This window comes from Vulpes lagopus, chromosome 7, assembly GCF_018345385.1.
Source record: "Vulpes lagopus strain Blue_001 chromosome 7, ASM1834538v1, whole genome shotgun sequence".
In the NCBI taxonomy this organism is placed as follows: Eukaryota; Metazoa; Chordata; class Mammalia; order Carnivora; family Canidae; genus Vulpes; species Vulpes lagopus.
This window is the reverse complement of record NC_054830.1, coordinates 31,724,564-31,745,000: the sequence shown is the minus strand read 5'-3', so window position 1 is coordinate 31,745,000 and position 20,437 is coordinate 31,724,564. Positions and strand designations below refer to the sequence as shown.

The 20,437-nt window shown below is 41.2% G+C and overlaps 1 long non-coding RNA gene across 26 annotated transcripts in view; it reads right to left on the bottom strand.

Annotated features, from left to right (window-relative positions):
- The window catches only part of LOC121494882, a 364,318-nt gene that overhangs the window by 247,031 nt on the left and 96,850 nt on the right, over positions 1–20,437 (bottom strand). For 20 of the 26 annotated variants that reach the window (XR_005988902.1, XR_005988895.1, XR_005988905.1 and 17 more), the window contains 3 exons: positions 14,468–14,586; positions 9,296–9,603; positions 7,773–7,847 (listed from right to left, as the gene is read on the bottom strand). This is a non-coding gene — a long non-coding RNA (uncharacterized LOC121494882). Of the gene's footprint in view, positions 1–7,772; positions 7,848–9,295; positions 9,604–11,416; positions 11,478–14,467; positions 14,587–20,437 lie in introns of those variants that run through there. The other 6 variants (XR_005988901.1, XR_005988896.1, XR_005988908.1 and 3 more) reach the window with 5 other exon arrangements.

Below are 20,437 nucleotides of genomic sequence, written 5' to 3'. Positions count from 1 at the left end.
AATTTATTTCAGAGACTTTATATCCTAAAATATTCTCTGGAGGAGACAGAAACACCATCTGTGCCCACTTCTGGAAAAACAGCTCCAAACCATGAAGTAGGGGTGTCATTTTCATCACAGAGTTGCACAATATGAATGCCTGCTTGTCTACCACAACCTCAGAGAGGAGGGAACAACACACATCAAAATCTCCTCTACCATAATAGCAACAAACCAGTCCCACTCCAACAACCCAAAGAGATCATAAAAATATGCACGGTGCCCAGCTGACCCCTGGAAAAATGACAGCCTATCTTTTTAATGAAGAGGTTATTATTCTTAGAATTTATTACCATTTTTGAATGGGGAGGCACATTCATCATTGGATAGTGATATGCCAGAACTCGAATAGATTCAATGAATGATTCATTCGCCTGTGTTCAATCTTACACATTTTGTGGGACAGGATTTCAAAATTCCCTTTGTTGCAGTGTTTTCTCCTCCCAAGGGAAGGCATGGGCCTGGCCAGAAGCAACACACATTTCACTCGGTTGGGTCCTGCCTCCACCAGCACGCTGACCTGGCAAGACTGAATCTGCAAGCTGATGGTTATCAAATGGCATGTGAATTTGCTGCTACATGTTCTCCTGCAGCTTCGTCCTTGCCTGGGTCTCTCCTCTCTCTGACTCTCTCCCTTCCATTTCCTGCGCAGGTGTGTACAAAATGCTAGAAGCTGCTACATCTGTAGAATTAACCTCGAGAGTGGGTCGTCCCCTGTGGTCATGGAGTACCCCCACTCTGATTTTCCATGTTGGTCCTGCTGGGGTCACAGCCATGCACATGTGTTGAGAAGGAGACATTAAGACAACCGGAGTGAGAATACCAAATAGAGATCCAAACCGAAATAACAGCTGTCCTGCAGCTCTAGTCAAACCAGGTGAGCCAAGGGGCCCAAATGAGGCCTTTCCCCATCTGTAGACACAGCAAACAGTGTCATTGATGACACAGAGGAGGACAGTTGCCCGCTGAGCCCCACCCAGGGTTATGTAAAGAAATGGACTTCGAGGTCACAGAGCTGAGAATCTGAATCCTGGCTTTCACACTTGCTAGCTATGCCTCCTTGGGGAACTATTTTATTATCTGAGCCTCACTTTGCTCATCCTTTAAAAAGCAGGTATATAATATCTCTTGGTGGCTTGTGTGGGAATTAAGGGAGGTTTTGCCCCCATGATGCCCTGGCATGTGGGCAATTCTCAAGAAATGTTAGTAGCTCTCTCCCTGTTTCACTTTGGTGCCTGAATGTACCACAATGTGTGTCCTTGACCCTGACGATGCTGGTGGGAAAAGAAAAAAAAAAAAAACAGGAAGGGGGGTGGTGAGGGAGAGTAAGGGAAGAGAAGAAACTGTGAGCTAGTATTTGTAAGTGTGAATTAAAGAACAGTTGGCTATCAAAATAGCTATAAGTTGTTGAAGCCATAGTTGAAAGGAATTTCCTATTGAACATAAAGTCTACCATGGGATTATTATTTAATTTTTTCCCCATTAGCTAGTTTAACTCTTTTGTAAGATTTTATTTATTTATTTATTTATTTGAGAGAGAGAGAGATAGAGAGTGAAAGAGACTACGAGTGGGGAGGACAGGGAGAAGCAGGCCCTCTGCTCAGCAGGGACTCGATCCCAGGACCCAATCCCAAGACTCTGGGATCATGACCTGAAGGCAGACGCTCAACCAACTGAGCCACTCAGGTGCCCCAGCTGTTTTAACTTTATTCACCTATTAAAAGCCATTGGTGCCTCTCCTCCACAATTACTACTGAAATAAACCCATTCTGCTACCTAGATCCTTATTGGTCCTAACCAGAGTTTGAGAACAGAATTAACATGGCTCCAAGAGCTTTAAGCCTTGCTCTGGTGGCACTGGGACCCTGTCCCAAGAAGCCACCTCCTCACCAGGCTGCTTTATCAGAGAAGCAATGTTGAGGAGAGGGAAACACTTGGAGACTGACGGGCTGTCAGGAAAGGGGGTCTTGATCCACCAAGCTGTTGGTGCTGGGCATAAGACAGTCTCTAAACTGTAGCAGAAAGAAAGCAGTCTCAAGGTGTCTGTCAGGAGTTTCAGGAACTGAAAGTCAAGGCCGACATGATGGGTACCCTCCTACAGTCTTGTGGGACTCTGTTGATAGATGAAGATGGTTTGTCCAGGGCAAAGGCACAAGGCATGAGCTGTGGTTCCAGAGACTGACTTGAAAGCTACGGGCAGTTCATCAACCACGAGCATCATCGGCATGCTATTCCTGATGCTCACTGACTTAGCACCACTCTACGCCAGATGTTCCTACCCACTCTGAATGGTATGTCACTTAGTATCTCTGTAGACCCCTCCCTTGTTTTATTGCCCTCACCCCACCAGCAGCATGTTCATCACACTTCCATTTTATGAAAAACAGTAAGACCTTTGTAGTTACTTAACCTTTCATTGTGAGCTACCATTCACTTTCCTTGGAAGTTCTGGGACACAGCAAGGAAAAACTATGGCTGTCCTTGGGAATCACTTGGGAGTCTTGATGATGCCCAGGCCATATCTCATATCAATTCAATCAGTCTTCGAGAGCTAGACACAGGCAACAGGATTTTGTTTTAAAAGTTTCCCAGGTGGGGATCTCTGGGTGGCTCAGCGGTTTGGTGCCTGCCTTTGGCTCAGGACATAATATGGAATCCCAGGATCGAGTCCCGCGTTGGGCTCCTGGCATGGAGCCTGCTTCTCCCTCTGTCTGTGTCTCTGCTTCTCTCTATGTCTATCATGAATGAATAAAAAGAATCTTAAAAAAAAAAAAAAGTTTCCCAGGTGATTCCCATATGAAATCAAGTTTGAGAACCCATCATTGTTTCAAGATGGTGTGTGTGGAAGGGGTGTTGTGGAAACCAAATACAACCTCAAAGTAACTCCAACAGGATTCTTGGTATCATCCATCCTTATACTAAGCAGTTAAAAAAGCAGTGCACATGTGCTCTGTAACTTTTTTGCATATCTTAGGAAACATTTTATGTAAAGTCAAATTTGTTTATGTGGAAGTTCAAGTACCCCATCAAGTAAAGTAGATAAGCCTAGAACCCTGATCTTTTAAAAATCTTCACATGCACACCCACATTCTCTGCACCACTCACAGTGCAAGTTGCTAGTAACGGATGTTGATGTTAATATTATAATTAGCAATACCAACTAACATATACTCAGTGTCTAAGCACTGTACACATATTCCTTTTTTTAGAGAGAGAGAACATGTGCACACGAGTGGGGTGGCGGCAGCGTGCAGAGGAAGAGGGAGAGAGAGAATTCTGAGCAGTCTCCACACTCAGTGGGGAGCCCGATGCAGGGCTGGATATCACAACCGAAATCATGAGTTGGATACTTAACCGACTGAGCCACCCAAGTGTCCCTGTACACATATTTCTAATTTATTCATCCCATAAACACTAAGGTACATACTATTAGCATTTTTCTTACCTATGAATGAAATTTAAAGAGGCTAAGTAACTTGTTCAACATTACACAGCCCATGCCAGTGGTTTGAAACCTTATTTGGCATGTAATAATGATTTAGTCCACTGAGGCAGTATCCCACTTTTTAAATTAATATTTTAATTATTTTATTTTGGCATTACCAGAACTAACATAATAATAGGCCCATGACATTTTGTATAAAGCATTTGCCGAATCAGACATTTTTCTGCCCTCTCAGCCTGGTGTGGAAAACAGATACATGATGACTGTAATATGATATGTTAGTGGCTACCTGAAGTGTTGTTAGAAAACAAATCAGAACAATTAATTCTGCTTAGGTAGACAGAATGGTGTTGGGGTAGGTTTACCAACAGAAAAGGGTATTTTTTAGAGGGCTTTAAAGACTGAATAGGAACCTGCCAAGCAGTAAGAAAGAAACATGCCTAATGGGGTGAACAGAAGGAGCAAACATACAGGCATAAAATTGTAAAGAATTCTGGAGAAATGATCAGCTTCCAGTAAGAGTTCTCAAAATTAAATGTGCACTGGAATCCCTCAGAGGCTCGTTAAAACACACATTGCTGGGCCCAATCCCCAGAGCCTTTGATTCAGTAGGTCTGTGTGGGACCACAGATTTGCATTCTTAACGAGTTCCCAGGTGATGCTTATCCTTTTTTGTCCAAGGACAATACTGTGTTGAGAACCCTGGGCTACCTAGAAGGATCACCTGGAAATCCCCGCAGCCTGTGTGTGTGTGTGTGTGTGTGTGTGTGTGTGTGTATGTGTGTCTGTGTGTGAAACACATGCCAAAGTCAGCAAGACTCGCACCAAAAGAAAATTCTCTGAAGAGATGAGGATTTCTTCTTTTCCTGCAAAGAGTGGTGGTTAAATTTTACTGTTGGTTTTGGGAGCAATTCGTACTGAAGCCATCCAGTGGGAGGAAGCAGAGAAACCACAACTCGGGACTGAAACGAGGGAACCTGGGATTTTACTGCATCTGGGCCCCATCAGTGCCCCTATTCACGCGCTAGTAGACGCCTGAGGCTAGAGGAGACCAAGCACACTAGGTCTTTTGTTGTGCGAGAAAGCGTTTGTGTCCAGTTCACAGGGAGGATGGCATTTTTTACGACTCTTCCTGCAGTTTGGCCCTGTGTCTGCTGACCACAGGTGAGTTCCTGTGTTTATCACCAACGTGATCTGTTGGCTTCTGAGGGCCATGAGCAGGGAGGGGGGATGAGTCAGGAATGTTCTCACATGCAAAGAATGGAGAAGGTGCTGAAATGCCAGGCTCATTGGGATGGCCTGGGACAGATGACATCCTTGTGAAATTATTCATTTTCCTCCATTTCTAATTCAATTATCACGCTTTGCTTCTCTCACTCTCCAGAATGGAAAAATCTAGGCTGCCTCTGCCATTGCTCCTTGACCCCTTCTATGGGGGTGAGCAACCCTTCCAGTCCTGCCTCTAATATTAGGATCTCTCTCTTCCACCCCCAACCTATGTAGGGCAGATTCCAGTTAGATCTGGAGGTCCTCTTTGTCCAAAATCGGGGAACATGAGGCATCTAGCTCCAATGCCCAATTTTGTCACTAGGTTGGTTCGCCAGCTGATGGCCAACAGCTGTGTGTGTTACATTCCTGGCAGGGGCCCTTACATACCCCACTACTACTCCCAAGATTTGAGAGAAAGGAGTAGGAATCGCCTACCAGAAAAATGAAACAAAATCATGTTTGGATTCTGTGTTCCATCTTTGTTTTCATTTTGAACACAATTCCCCATTATGCTATTATAATCTTCTAGAAAATTTCCAGAAGCCTACTGAGTAGCCCACCTAGTACTGGCCAAAAGTGATAGAAATCTACATTTTCCAGTTTGGTATTTCCATTTTCTTGCTGTCGGACAGGAAAGAGGAGAAGGAGCACGATGGTCTAAAAAGCAATGGTACTTGAGACTGGGCGAGCCTGGTGCCATGGGTTGCACCGGAGGCCTGTGCTCCATTTCTTTTGGGGAACGGGAGCTTTATCATCAGTATTATTGATGAGACTCTGGCTTTCTTTCCAGAGATGAAGTATTTTTGTCATCATGTCTATTATTCTTCACAAGAACCCAATTAGGGAAGATTGCCTAACAGAGGAGGCTGATTAAATTCACAGATTTATTGCAAAACCACTTTGGGAGTTGTGGAAAATGAGTTTCACTGCTGAGCTTCCTTGCTTTAAAGAAAGACAAAAAAAAAGACAAGCTGCAATCCTGTACCTTGGATTATCCATCTATAACAGATCATCAAATACCCATAACCTTGCACACAGTTTATCTTTCTCCAGAGAGGTTCAAGATGCTTCTTCCAGGCTCATAGTACCTCCCCAAGGGGTAGGTGATGGCTTCTGTGCTCATGGAATACAAGGGGGAATTCTGATCCAGAGCAGGATGGAATAGGCAGAGGTCTGCTGCCAGGATATAGGTCAAAGGGAAGATTTTGTTTTGCAAAACATGCAGCCAATTTGTTCAGGCAGTCCTTGTTTGTATTTGGGTCCCAGAAAAGTTGCTGTAAGTAGGAATGATGCAAATGAAATCTGATGTTTCTCCATAGAAATGAGGACAGCTTTGAGGATTCCCAACCCCAAATGTGATGCCCAAAATATTATAGAAACAACCACAGGCATTATTTTAAAACTTCTGACTTGCTAGTGAGGATAGCCAAGACAAACACCCATACTCCCACCGCAGAAGTCTCAGGTTTTATTTGTTTAAGGCAGCATTTCCCAAATTGTTTTCTGTAGAACATTAACCTCAAAGGATGCCTTGGAAGGAAAGGTTTATGGTGGTAAAATTGGGGCAATGCGGCATGTTAGGTGTTCCTTGATATGCAATCCTTATTAACACAGTAAAAATAACAGCTAAAGTCTTACTGAAAGTCTACCTAAGCCAAGCATCTTATATATTTTATCTCATCGAGTCTTCAAAAAATAATCCCGAATGGTAGATACTGATTTATCCCATTTTGTACAAAAGGCAAGGGGTGTGGAGCAGTTAAATGGGTTGCCTGGTTAAAAGGTAAAAGGTCCAGCCAGGTTTTAAATCTGTTCTCATTCTAAAATGCATGCTCTTACCCCTAAGCTTTATCACTTTCTAACTGTGTAGATGCTTTGTCACATTGCTGTTTCTGTATTGTTTTTCATTATTGCTTCTTTACACAATTGGGTCCATCCCTAGCTGTTAGAGTTGGTCATCTTTTGTTGGCATCTTTAATGTTTACGCATGTCTTCACAAAGAGTCAAGTTGGTATCATTTTAGGTGATATTTTCCCCTAACATCAAGCTTTCATGCTCCCATCTCATATGGCTTTTGTATAACTGCTTGGAGCACGCTTTAGTGGATTTTCATCAGTATCTCTGACAGTTTATAGATAAACAAAGATGTAAGGGAGACAGGATGTGTCTGAGTTTATTTACCCTGTCTTTGGCAAGAGAATCTTTGTCTATAAAACGAAAGTGAGTAAAAAGCAAAAGTAAGATAAAATATGACACCCGGGGTATATATAGGTAGCTCCTGTGTTTGTGGAATTCGGATTTCTTGCACCATTGGCATCTTAATAACTATTAGCCAATCATTTATTTTCTCTGAGAGATGTCAGAGGAGGGTGAGGAGGAGAGACAGAGAATGCTTCTGTCCCATCAGGTTCACCCTACAAAAATTATTCATTAAATTTAGGAACCAGGTTGTCTGCTAATCCCTTTACCAAAGCATGCGCTTGCTCTGGAAATGGGCTTTTCAAGGGTGGGGAAGAGAAGAATGTGAATTACTAGTAGTGGCCCTATCCCAGCAGGGGTAGAGTCAAAAGATACTAGAAGTGGTGTCCTCACTTCTCTAGGATGGCACAGGGTACCTAATAGCCATCATGCCTGACCCCAATGACATCAGCTTCCTTTTACATATGCCTGTGTTCTCCAAGAGCCCACACGTGAAAGGATTTGCTTTCCCTTTGCCCTCTTGATTGGTCAGAAATAATTTAATGAGCACCAACACTATACTCAGCATGTCCTTTACACACAGGCCTGTGGCCCGATGTTGACTGGATGAGGTTCAAGAACATTTTTCGTTGTTGAAACCGTGCTCCATGCTCTCCATGGATTATCTCCTTCCATACCCCTAACAGCCTTAAAAGAAGGAGCCTATTACTACTTGTGGTTTACGAAAGAGCAAACTGAAGCTAGGAGAGGAGAAATGGCTTGTTAAAAAGACACAGAGCCAGGAAACTAACTTTATGACCTTGAATTCGAAAGCCTGTACCTTTTACGACCATCAGATGCCAGATAGTGAGTGGGCGCTCCTCCACCGCTGTTCTCTGCGTGGACTAGACGAGCTCTGTTTAGGAAGCATAAAGAGAAAAAAAAAATGCTCGATTCATGTCTTAAAAGTGAGTGTTATTACTAATCGGGTAAGTGGGACCACTGATGTTGCTGGAACTAAAAAAAAAAAAAAATCAGGAGATCATTTATTTTAGGGAAAACACTAATTATATGGATATAAATTCTTTCTGGGTAAAAATGCCAAGAACTCCAATGTTGCCTGCAGCCTAAGCAGACCACCTCCAGCTCGGCTGTGATTGAGATAGTAGAATTTGCTCTTTCTTTCTTCAGCTGTACAAAGGGTACTTGAAACCCTTCTGAAACAGTATTTAATTCTCTCACATAACACATGCAGTAAGCCCATTTTTTAAAACTTCAGTGATGACTGGTAATCTCACGAATGTGAAAATGCCAGTGGGGGTGGGGTAGGGGGGGATAATATTCTGCTCTCAAGCACTGGAAGCCTTAAATATTAAGCAGAAGCTCTTCAGCTATAAAAAGAAATGAGCTATCCACTCACAAAAAGACACGGGGGAGCCTTAAATGCATATTGCTAAGGGAAAGACACCCATCTGAAGAGGAGGCTACATATTGTAGGATTCCCATTGTATGATATTATATTCTGGAAAAGGTAAAACTATTGAGACAGTAAAAAGATCCGTGGTCGCCTCATTTGGGGGGAGAGAAGGATGAATAGGCAAAGCACAGAAGATTTTAGGGCAGGGAAGCTATTGTGTGTGATCCTCCAATGGTGGATACGTGTCATTATACGTTCCTGAAAACCCATAGGTTGTATCATACAAAGAGTAATGTAATGTAAACTGTGGATTTCAGTTAATAACCGTGTATTAATGTAGACTCATCAATTACAACAAATGTACCATACTAGCTCAAGATGTTGATAATGGAAGAATCTGGGGAAGAGGGCAAAGTGAGGGAGTACATGGGAACTCTGTATTCTGTTCAGTTCTTCTGTAAACCTCAAGCTGTTCCAAAATAAAAATCTCTTACATTTTTTTTTCTAAGCAGAAGAGAATCACACTGTTTTTTTCAGCACCATAGCATCTCTGTGGATGACAGTGCCCTTGCAAGAAAAAATTAAAAACTAAAAAAATTTAAAAACACACCTGATAATCCTCTCAATGCATAATACCAACTCAGTGCTCAGGTTGTGACAACCAAGGAACATATGAAAGGTCAATTTAAACGTCTCAGTGGGTTGGAAAGACAAAGCAGACTTTGTGCCACAATAGAACTCATCCCATGGAACCGTGGAGATGGCAGGAGATAAAACAATACTCTTTATCGCCAGCAGATTAGCCAGCAAGGACATGTTCTTTCTATTTATCCTATAGGCTCCTAAGGACAATGGGCCTTTTGTCCTTACACCTGTTGAAAGGGGAAGGAACCCCTAGCAGAGACCTAGTGGGGTTTATGTGAGGCCATGCAGTTCAGATTTCTTACCTTCGTCTCTGATGGTACATCCCGTTTCATAATATGCCTTCCAGCAAGGGAACTTGGAGACGGAGCCTTCAGCATTCAAAAGGAAAGAAGCAGGTCCAAGTTTTATTTGAGAAGAATGATGGAATATAGAAATCTGTGTAGGAGAGCAGTATAACAAAGTAGTGGCATGTTCTGGCTCTCAGCCAGACACCAAACATGAGTTCTGGGAGGGTCCTGCTCTTTTCCTGTCCTCAGCTCCTAACACCAGGCACAGGGTCAAGGCACAGCAGAGGTGAAGACTGCTGGATGAACAAACCTCCAGGACTTTGCTAAAGAAAAGGAAACAGTAAAATAATCCATCAAGATTGACAGCTGATTTTTCCAGCTGTTTCATGAAAGTTTCCAGATAAACATGTCTGTGGGCACATGTGCATTGATGATTTTTTTTCATTCTAAATTCTTGCTTGTAATGGAATCTGTCAGTTTTACTGCCTTCTTTGGGGGGAAAAACGCTCCAATTGAGTTTGAGGCAACCAAATTCCCCCTTATTCTTGGTGTGTGAAGTTTGATTTTAATACTTCCTTTTGGCTCGAAGGGATGGTCTTGAGGCCCGGGTGTAGCCAGTTAGTATTATTTCCCCATGGCTTCAGTGAAATTCAGAGAAAGATGTATAACTCAAGCTGGACCCATGAGAATCCCACCTGGGATTTTGCTGCCTGATTTGGAAAGAAGTGTTCTTTTTCTGCCAGGGTTAAGAAATGGGTAAAATGTAAGCCTAGGGTTACCAGTGACTTCTGAGCCACCATTGGGGAAAATATCCTTGAAATAAAGCCAAAATTGCTTCTCCCTCTGCCTATGTCTCTGCATCTCTCTGTGTCTCTCTCATGAATAAATAAATAAAATCTTTAAAAGAAAGAAAAAAATAATTTAAAAAAATAAAAGAAAGAAAGAAATTAAAACCAAAATAGAAGAAAACTGAGCTGAAAGAGAAAGAACAAGTCCTGGTAAAAATATCTGAGCAACTTGAACCAACCAAGCCTCAACTCAACCCATTTCCTGGACCCTTCAATGAAATGGGCCACTAAATTCCCAGGATTTTAACCACCTTATAACCAATTATATATATATATATAATATAATATATATATATATATATATATATATATATAGAGAGAGAGAGAGAGAGAGAGAGAGAATGTCCAAATATATGACCACTGTATTTTTTAATGAAAAATTCAGAACCACTCCTATTTTTATGCCCATATCCTTCATATTAAAATGTAAAAGGGTAATTCTAACTGAGATGTGTTCTGTCCAGAGCCTCCTCCACGTTTTTCAGGCTCTTTACCCCTCCAGATGGTCAAGGATAACCTCTGAAATGAAGAGACCTTGAACTGCTACTTCCAAATGCCAACAGAACGCAGAATTTTCCTTTGTTGAACATCTCACCTCACCACAAACTCTAAATCTTTTTGTGGCTTAAAAGAAGTTGGCACGTGGCACAGTTCTGCTAAACAGATTGAGACATCAGAGAATGGGCCCTTGGCCATGCCTGGCACACGTTCTGGAGACATGGCCCCATGCCATCTTCACCCTCACATTCAATGTGCCATGAACACGAGGGGTGGGCTCAAGAGCTAGGGCAACTTGGACTTGAAACATACCCTTGAAATTCACAGATGGATTTGAAGGCTGAAAAAGAATTCTCTGGAGCTCTTCAGCTGGCTCTAGCTATTAGAATAAGAATTCACATCAACTGAGTATACCGGTACCATTTATAGCGCCACATACTTTTCTTGCATTGTCCCTTTGAACACTCATCACAACCCTGTGTGGTAGATGCTATTGTAATCCTCATTTCACAGTTGAAGAAATTTGACCTAGAAAAACTTCGTGAATCTGCCCTGGATTGCTGAGCAGGATTCAGACCCAAGTAGCAGGCAGGCTCTCCATCACAACACAATGTTGCGTGTTAGGAATAAAAACAGCGCCTGGATCATGGCTGTAGAATTGTGGGAATGAATGTTATGACTGGAAGGAGGCTTACACATCATTTAGCTTGATGGAAAAATCTGAGGCTGAGGGAGAGAAGTGATTTCCCCAAAGCCACGCAGCAACATAAAGAACTGGACACTGGGATACCTGGGTGGCTCAGTGGTTGAACTTTTGCCTTTGGATCAGGGCATGATTCTGTAGTCCTGGGATCGAGTCCCACGTCGGGCTCCCTGCATGGAGCCTACTTCTCCCTCTGCCTGTGTCTCTGCCTCTCTCTCTCTTTCTGTGTGTCTCTCATGAATAAAAAAAAAAAGAAAAAGAGAAGAACCAGACACTGAAATCTGGCCTCGATGCCCCAATTCTTTTGCAGTGCATGTCTTGTTATTTTAGGATATGTATACAAGGCAGCACACAATGAGTTATTTAACGCAGACCACCATTTTAGATGTACCAGTTATTCTAAAATATGCGCTCACCAATTGGCAAATGACAACCATCCTGAGACTATCTCCCCCTTTCCTTAGGACTCCTGGGCCTCCCCACAACTAAGACATTAAAGGGTTAATGTCTGTCCCCTGTGGCCAATTTCCATTTTGATTGGTCAACCTCTTCCCTCAGTTAAATACTTTTAGTATGAACCCTTCCGTAAGACAAAAACCAACACACAGGCTCTTCTCTCTCCAGATAATGGGAAATTAATGGGTGGATTGCAGGCTACATCTGTCATTTGGGATAACAATGTTGTCTCAAATATAAGAGGTAGCTGAAAGCTAATCAAGCTAATTGTGTGGAGGACAACAGAGAAACTTCTGTCCCAGCATTCAGGGACTTTGAGGAGATCTTCTCCTTCCAGGTGTGGGTTAAAATGTCCTCTCCCTACAAAGAGGAAGTTCAGAGCATCTGAACTGTCAGAGGCAAGAAGGGTCTTGCCCCCGCCTCTCTTCACCTTTCTTATTTCCTTCTAAAATGGCAGAACCATCCTTCAAGTCATGACAGCCCTACAGACAAGTGGAAATACAAGGAAAACAAAGCTTGCCTACTGCAGAGATGGCAGCCCCAGCTCCTTTTGAAGTCAATGGGAGGTAAGCCATTCTTTCTAATTCTTCTCAGCTGCAGAGATGGAGAAACCAATTACTAGTGGAAGGGAAGCCCTGATGTATAGAATGCCTGGCATGAGTCAACCAACCATACACTATTAGCCAATCTAAAAACCATCTAGACAATGGCCAGACTTCATAGGATGATGATTTCCAGAGGACTGACTCAAGCTATTTAAATATCTGTTTTCCCATTATCCTTATCAGGATTTACATATCACCTTATCAGGATTTACATATCACCAAGTGATCCTGAACTATGAATTGATAGGTATATTCATCAAGAACATTCTTTCATGGACCAGAAATCTATTGCACTTAAAAAAAAAAAAAAAACCTGAAGTCATCCATGAGTACATCAAGTTCTTTAGTTTCACCAACTCACAAAACACTTTATAGTTCATCTTCTCTTCCTGTTTCTTTATTTTTTTTTAATTTTATTTATTTTTTTTTCTTCCTGTTTCTTTAAGTGCATTCTCTCCAACACTGTGATTTAAAGAAATTTCCATTCCATGTTATTGTAATTGGTACATAACTGAATTTTTCTCAGACTGGGGTCCCCAGACCAACTGGTTTGCTTTTTCTTGGGGTTCTAGGAATTCTCTATGAGATTTGTAAAGAGATGTAAGCATATGCTGAACTCATGCAGATGAACATTTAAAAACTGGATGTGGCCATATGACTTCCGTATCTGGAGGTTTTAAAATATATTTCAAATTCCCTAACACCCTTCCTTCAGTAGCTAGAGTCTAACTTGCCTTCCCTAGAATGCAGCCAGGACTTAGTGACTTGCTTCTAATGAATGATGTGAGACAAAGTGACCTCGAATGACTTTCAGGGCTAGGTGAGAAAAGGTGGTGTGGCTTCCACCTGGCTGTCTTGGGGGCATGCACATAGGAAGTTCTGAGCTTTTGAGGTACTCTATAAATGGAGAGAATTTATAGAGATCCTAGTGGAGCCCCAACTATTCAAGTCCTCCTAGCCTAGTTAGTAGGCATGTGAGTGATGAAGACTTTGAGAGGACCCCAGCCACCAAGTGACTATGACCACATGAAAGGCCCCAGGCCAGAATTGACTAGCTGAGCCACTCCTGGGTTCCTGGCCCAAAGAAACCAGGAGAGATAGGTGACTATTGCTATTTTAAGTCACTGAGTTTTGTGGTGTGTGTTACAAAGCAATAGGGAGCTACTATGCTGTCCTTATTTGCAGTTGAGTTTATGATTACATTGCAACTATTATAGACCAATGAGAAGAGAATACAGGCAGACATAATAAATGCATGTCAAGTGAGAGATGAAATTTTGCAGTAGTTGGAATAGAGAACAATGTGACAAGTAAATGGCTCATCACAACCAGCTTGGTGTTTCTGTCAGGCTGAACTCAAAGGAATCTTTGTTCCGTCAATACCCTACTCAAATTGCAAGCAGTTAGTGGGTTTCAGCAAAACAACTTCAAGGACATTTAACAAATGCAGTCAATTTTAATTGTATTAGCTTTGCTTGGCATTTTTTTTTTTTCTGATTTTCTTGGACGTTGTAATTCATTATATCTAGTTTTATATGTAGGCATTTAAGTAACATTATAATAGAATACTTAAGTCAGCACCAGAGAACCACAATTATTTTTTTCTTTAAGAGGAATCTTAGGGGGCAGCCTGGGTGGCTCAGCGGTTTAGCACCACCTTCAGCCCAGGGCATGATCCTGGAAACCCGGGATCGAGTCCCACGTCGGGCTCCCTGCATGGAGCCTGCTTCTCCCTCTGCCTGTGTCTCTGCCTCTCTCTCTCTCTCTCTCTCTCCTCTGTCTCTCATGAATAAATAAATAAAATCTTAAAAAAAAAATAAAAAGAGGAATCTTGGGGCACCTGGGCGGTTCAGTAGTTGAGCATCTGCCTTTGGCTCAGGCCGTGATCCCAGGGTCCTGGGATCGAGTCCCCCTATGTCACTGCCTCACTCTCTCTGTCTTTTATGAAGAAAAAAATAAAAATCTTTAAAAAAAAATAAGAAGAATCTTAAGTTTGAGAATCACTGAGGGAGAATCTTCAGATAGGGATCTGCATCTACAACACAATATTATGTCATTAGCTGTTAAAGATGAGTACCTACTGCTCTTCACCGCAGAGCATTTTTCTTGATTGTCCATATATGTAGCAGTTCGAGTGCAAGTCTTGTGCATCTGTCTTCAAGTCTCCCAGTTGTTGAAGCCTTGCATTTGGAACCTCTGTGGATGACAACGATATGTTCAGTCTATGTATTCTTGTATATACAGCTTGACTTTTTCATTAGCAATCACATATTTCTCCTATTCATCAGTTTCAGCCAGATGATGGCCACCTGTCTTTGTATTGCCCTTGACCACCCCAAATTAAACTTTTGAGTAGAGCAATTAAATTATATTTTAAATCAGGCCATTATATATGTAACTTTCAATTCTGGTGAATACTCATTCACTTGTTTTTAGATTATGCTTACACCAAAATACAGAAGTTAATTTGTAGCTTATGTTAATACATGTAAATGTATAATTTTGTTTTATGTGGGTGACTGGTAACTGTAACACATGGCTTTCTGTTCCATGCTGTGAAAAATATCTGAAAGTAGCTTGACTTCTTAAACCAAATGACAGATGATTAATTTTTATAATAACATTTATATTATTGATTGTACCCTTGAAGTACTTACATAGTATGGTATTTAACACTTTTTATATATTATTTTGTTTAATCCATAGAATTTACCTAATGGTTTAGGTAAAAGTGTCATTTTACGGAGGTTCAGAAGGATCGTCATTTGTCAAAAGATAACATAGCTGGAAATAGAAGAGCTAAGATTTGAACCCAAATAGGTTGGCCTTTAACAACTCAGAATTCTCTTGAATTCTAAACTCTCTTGACTTGTCATACATTCTTGTTTACCATATTTCAGTAAAGCTAAGTTGTTATCAATTGTAAGGTGTTCCATTATCTGTGTGCCAGGAAAACGATGACAGTTAACACTATAATGCAAAGTTTTAATACTAGAAATTTTACTTTATATTGATTTGATAATGTTCTACATAATAAACAGACCCAGTTAGACATAACATTACTGTTGTACATATATAAAAGGGAAAGCAAAAATAAATAAATGGGAAGCAGGTGTTTTTCTAGAGTCTGGCTCTTCTGAATTATTTTGTAGGTGAAAGTCATCAGTGTTTGTATTTTTCTACATTGTCATATTCCATGTCAGTGAGAGGATTGATGAACTAGCATTTCTTAAAAGAATGCTCCATTATTGGACCTGATTTTTCTTCCAAACTGCTATCATCTTTTTTCCAAACTTTGAAATGTATGTCCAGGCAAAACCAATGCCACTCATTTAAATATTTAAAAAAATGCACATCTTAGAGTTAATGGAATATGATATTATGTTTCCTACAGACCATGTTAAAAAATCAACCATCCAGAAATTTAAGTATTTTATAATATTTTAGCTATTCTAGGCATCTAGGTCTAATCTCAGACACTAGCCTGATGTGGATCATCAGTATACATTTACGTGGCTTTACATACATTTCTCCATTTGTTGAATGCTTATGATACATCAAGTTCTGATCTAGAGTCTTTGCATGTGTTAATTCACCAAGGAGCAGCATACTGTCCCATCGTATCAATGAAGAAACTGAGATTTAGAGTTTAAATAATTTTTTCAGTCACATTGCTTCCTAATTGGCAAAGCCAGGATTTGATTTCAATCTCCTGGGCACCAACATCCATTTTGCCAACTATTTTGCTATATTACCATCCACATGAACACAATTATTGGCATTGTTAGAGTTTTTTTTTTTTTTTTTTTATGATAGTCACACAGAGAGAGAGAGAGAAGCAGAGACACAGGCAGAGGGAGAAGCAGGCTCCATGCATCAGGAGCCTGACGTGGGATTCGATCCCGGGTCTCCAGGATCGCGCCCTGGGCCAAAAGCAGGCGCTAAACTGCTGCGCCACCCAGGGATCCCTTATTGGCATTGTTAGAATTGGTAACGGATATTAATGATCCTTATTATGTGCTATGTAAATTATTTTTACTTCCCTTAGCCTTCCCTCTGCCTGCACATGGGTAAATAAAGTACCATGAACAGGGATTTTTATTGACTCCTCTCCCCAAAGCCAGTAACCCTTCAGGGACTGATCTGGATATAATGGGCCAATATTTCTTACAGTCTGGCAATGCAACACTCCTATGGTTGTCTTGCTTTAAAGGTTTCTGGGGGAATTATCCAAAAATGACCATAGAACTGGCCATATCACAGGACTCTTACAAGACATAGATCCAAGCACGCCTATTTACCAGTGATCAGAAAATTTCATCTTGGCAATCATTCTATAGGAAATTAATGTGCTTCCTTCACACGTTTGTGGCCTGGCATATGAAATGAAAGAATATGTGAATTGTTGTATGTTGTGCCTGAAGCTGAAGGTTTTATTATTTATCTGCTGCCCAGGATAGCCATGCCTAGGTAATTATGTTGCTCTTAAAAAGAAGGAAAATAATCTCAGAGGTACTCTGACCTCATTTTATAAACTGGAGGTCAGCAGCACAAATATTTCACAATACTCCTAAACCTTATACTGTGCAAGTAACTAATCCAAGTATCACTCACAAAATAAAGTGAAGCAGCTCTTTGAACATCAGGTCATGGATTTGGGGAACCTTCACTTAAAGAGTTCTGCCACAGTATCTTGAGATACTGCCTTTTAACCAATCTGTCCAGGTGTTTGGCAACAAAAGGATCCCTGTGATTTCTAGAACTCGAGGGCCATGCTTTGCTGGAGAAAAGTCAGTTTCCTCTGGAAAGGTTTGTGAGACACTATGAACTCATGCACGGGGCGAGATGTTCATGTGCTTCCTTCCATTGTCTCAGGTCTCACATCTGGTGCCACCATCTTCCAGATACCTAAAGGTGAAATGATCCTTGACTTGCCCAGATGACTCTTACTTGGTCCCTCTGCAATCCAACCTTGAGTCCTATTTCTTCTACCTCCTCAATAACTCCCTAATCTGCCCACTTCTTTCCAACCCACTGTGTCTTCCAGTCACTGCCATGGCCCCCCTGGCCAGCTGCCCTGCCCTCAGCTTGATTTCACCAATCCTGGGGTACCTGTGTGGCTCAGTGGTTGAGCATTTCCTTTAGCTCAGGTCATGATCCTGGGGTCCTGGGATTGAACCCCTTATCAGCTCCCCACAGGGAACCTGCTTCTCCTTCTTCCTATGTCTCTGCCCCTCTCTCTCTGTGTCTCTTATGAATAAATAAATAAACTCTTTTAAAAAAAAGTCACACAGATCCTGTCTGCCTTCAGTCCTGCTATTTATGAAAATACAAAGTCTGATCTCTTCACTCCCTGGCTTAAACTCTTCGATGGCTTCCTGTGGCTCTTGAAATAAGGCCCTAGTTTGTCATAGAGGTTACCAGGCCCTTCATGATGAGGACCCCTGGATTTCCCAAGCCCCATCTCTCTCCTTCCCCCGCAGCCAATGCCCATTTCTCTGCTTCAGTCAAATGGAACAACTTTCAACAACTCATTTGCCCTCCTGCAGCCCTTTACACTGTCTATAATATCCTGCCTTTCAAGTCCAAAGTTAGATTTTATATCCTTTTAGGGGGACTTCCACACACAGCCTGGTGCCCCCCCTGCACTTTGCTCTTCATGATTATTCTCTCACTTAGCTAATTCTATAGTTACCCCTTATATTTTTCACCAACTCTGAATTCCTTGAGACGGAAACAGTTTCTTGTTCACTGTTCTACATCAGGGCAGTGGTTTCCATACTGTGTATAGATAGCCCTGGTGACAATATGAAGCAGTATACAGATGCTCTTTTTAAGATTTTATTTATTTAAATAATAAGAGAGAGAGTACAAATGGGAGGAAGGGCAGAGAGAGAGGGAGAAGCATACTCCCTGCTGAGCAAGGAGCTTGATGTGGGGCTTGATCCCATGACACTGGGATCATGACCTGAGCTGAAGGCAGACACTTAACGGACTGAGCCACCCAGGCACCCCTCGATGCTCTTTTTAAAACTTAAAAATTGTTCCACATTTTTAATGTTTATCTTCTGTTTATGACAAATGGTGTTTGTTTTCTTTATTATGGAAGTTGGATGCACAGAAGTGGATTAACTGTGATCCTTGTTCCATGACACAGTCATCACTAGCCCTTGAATGGACCCACTTATATTTATTTTGCCGTGTTATATCGTAACAAGCATCTCCAAATTCACTATGCAAGGCAAAAGCTAAGATCTTCATGGCAGCTGACATTCACCCAAATGGTACACTCATTCTCTTCTACATCCTTCCACCTGACCCTGCATGCTATCATCACCATTCTCTTGTTTTCTGTTTGAATAGTTTAATTGCCTCTGTATTTCTAAACTTATTTTTCTTACACTGGTTGTTTTTAACTTTATAAAAAGGATACTATGTGTACACAATATTTGGGGACGTTTTTCCACTTACTATCATGTTGCTAAGAGCCATGATTTTTGTTGTATTGCTATATGTCACTGCAATGCATTTGGTTTGCCTGCTATATTATGTTCCTCTGATGAATCTACCACAGTTTAAGCATCCATTTGCCCACTATTGATAGGCATTTGGTTGTCTCCTCATGTTTGCCATTGTGCACAACCATGCCCAGAGTATTTGACACTGTGAGGGGAAATACATGTCACCTATTGGACATTACAAGCATTTCCCTGCAGTAGAACTTCTGGACCACAGAGTATGTGAATCTTTAATTCTAGGAGATAATACCAAACGAGAAATCAATGAGTGGGCACTGATTTGTTACTTCTACCAGGGTCTACTTCTACTATGGACTCAAATCCTCTCTGGTATTTGGTATTGTCAGACTTTTCCATTTTGGTCACTCAAATACCAGTAAAATGCTCTCTTGTGTAATCTTGATTTGCATTTCCCCGATTATTAATAATATTGAACATTTCTTCGTGCATCTGTTGTACATATGTGTTTTCTCTGAAATGCTATTCTTGTCTTTTGCCCATTTTTCTGTTGGATTGTTTGTGTTGTTCATATTAACGTGCATGCATTTTAACATTTTGATACCAATTCTTTGTAGATTATATGTACTTGTTGCAGAATATCTTATTGAAGTTAACTTATCTTTATCATATCTTTAAGCTATCCTAATGAGTAAAGGTTGCTAACATACCACACACGTGACATTCTACAGTACCAAAGTAGACTTCTGGATAACATGAAGTTACCCAGTTTCTTAACTGACAAAATAGGTTGTGATGGAGATTTTCCTCTATATTTGAGCTCTTTGGGAACTAGAACCTACTTCTATCCACATTTCCATAAGGGCCTAGGCACTCAGCTAGTACTTGCTGCAATGAACTGAAATACTCTGTGGAAACAGGCACATTAATAAGAACATTGACCCTCTGAGTTGTTTAAACAGATACCTTGTTTCTGAAAAACAAACAAACAAAAAAAAAAAAGTAAAAGACACTAAAGAATGGGATTGATCTCCAGGTGATCTTCACAGTTGTGGGGAAACGGTGTTTTTGGCAGGCTGTCTCACATGGTCACACGGGCCATCCCTTCTTTTTCCAAGACTGTATTTTGGAATGCTTTGGTATTTGGGGTATAGGTAATTTTGACGGACTCATCTGAAAGAGAGTTTCACATATATTGCAAAAATTCTCTTTGGAGCTAAAAAAAAAAGCGAAAGAAATAAAAATTAAATACTACTCCTTCTTAAATAGCTCCTATGACTTAATCTCCCCACTCCCACAAGCAGACCTACCTAGGTCTTTTTCTTTTTCATTCTTTAGCTCTCAGAGAGGTACAAAGCAAGACGTATCAACATCTTTTATTTTGATATAAAATATCAAAGTGCAAAATGTTCAGTTTTTTAAAGATTTTATTTATTTGACAAAGAGAGAGCACAAGCAAGGGGAAGCAGCAGGCAGAGGGAGAGGGAAAAGCAGGTAGAGAGAGAGGGGAAAGCAGGCTTCCTGCTGAGCAAGGAGCCCAGTGTGGGACTTGATCCCAGGATCTTGGGATC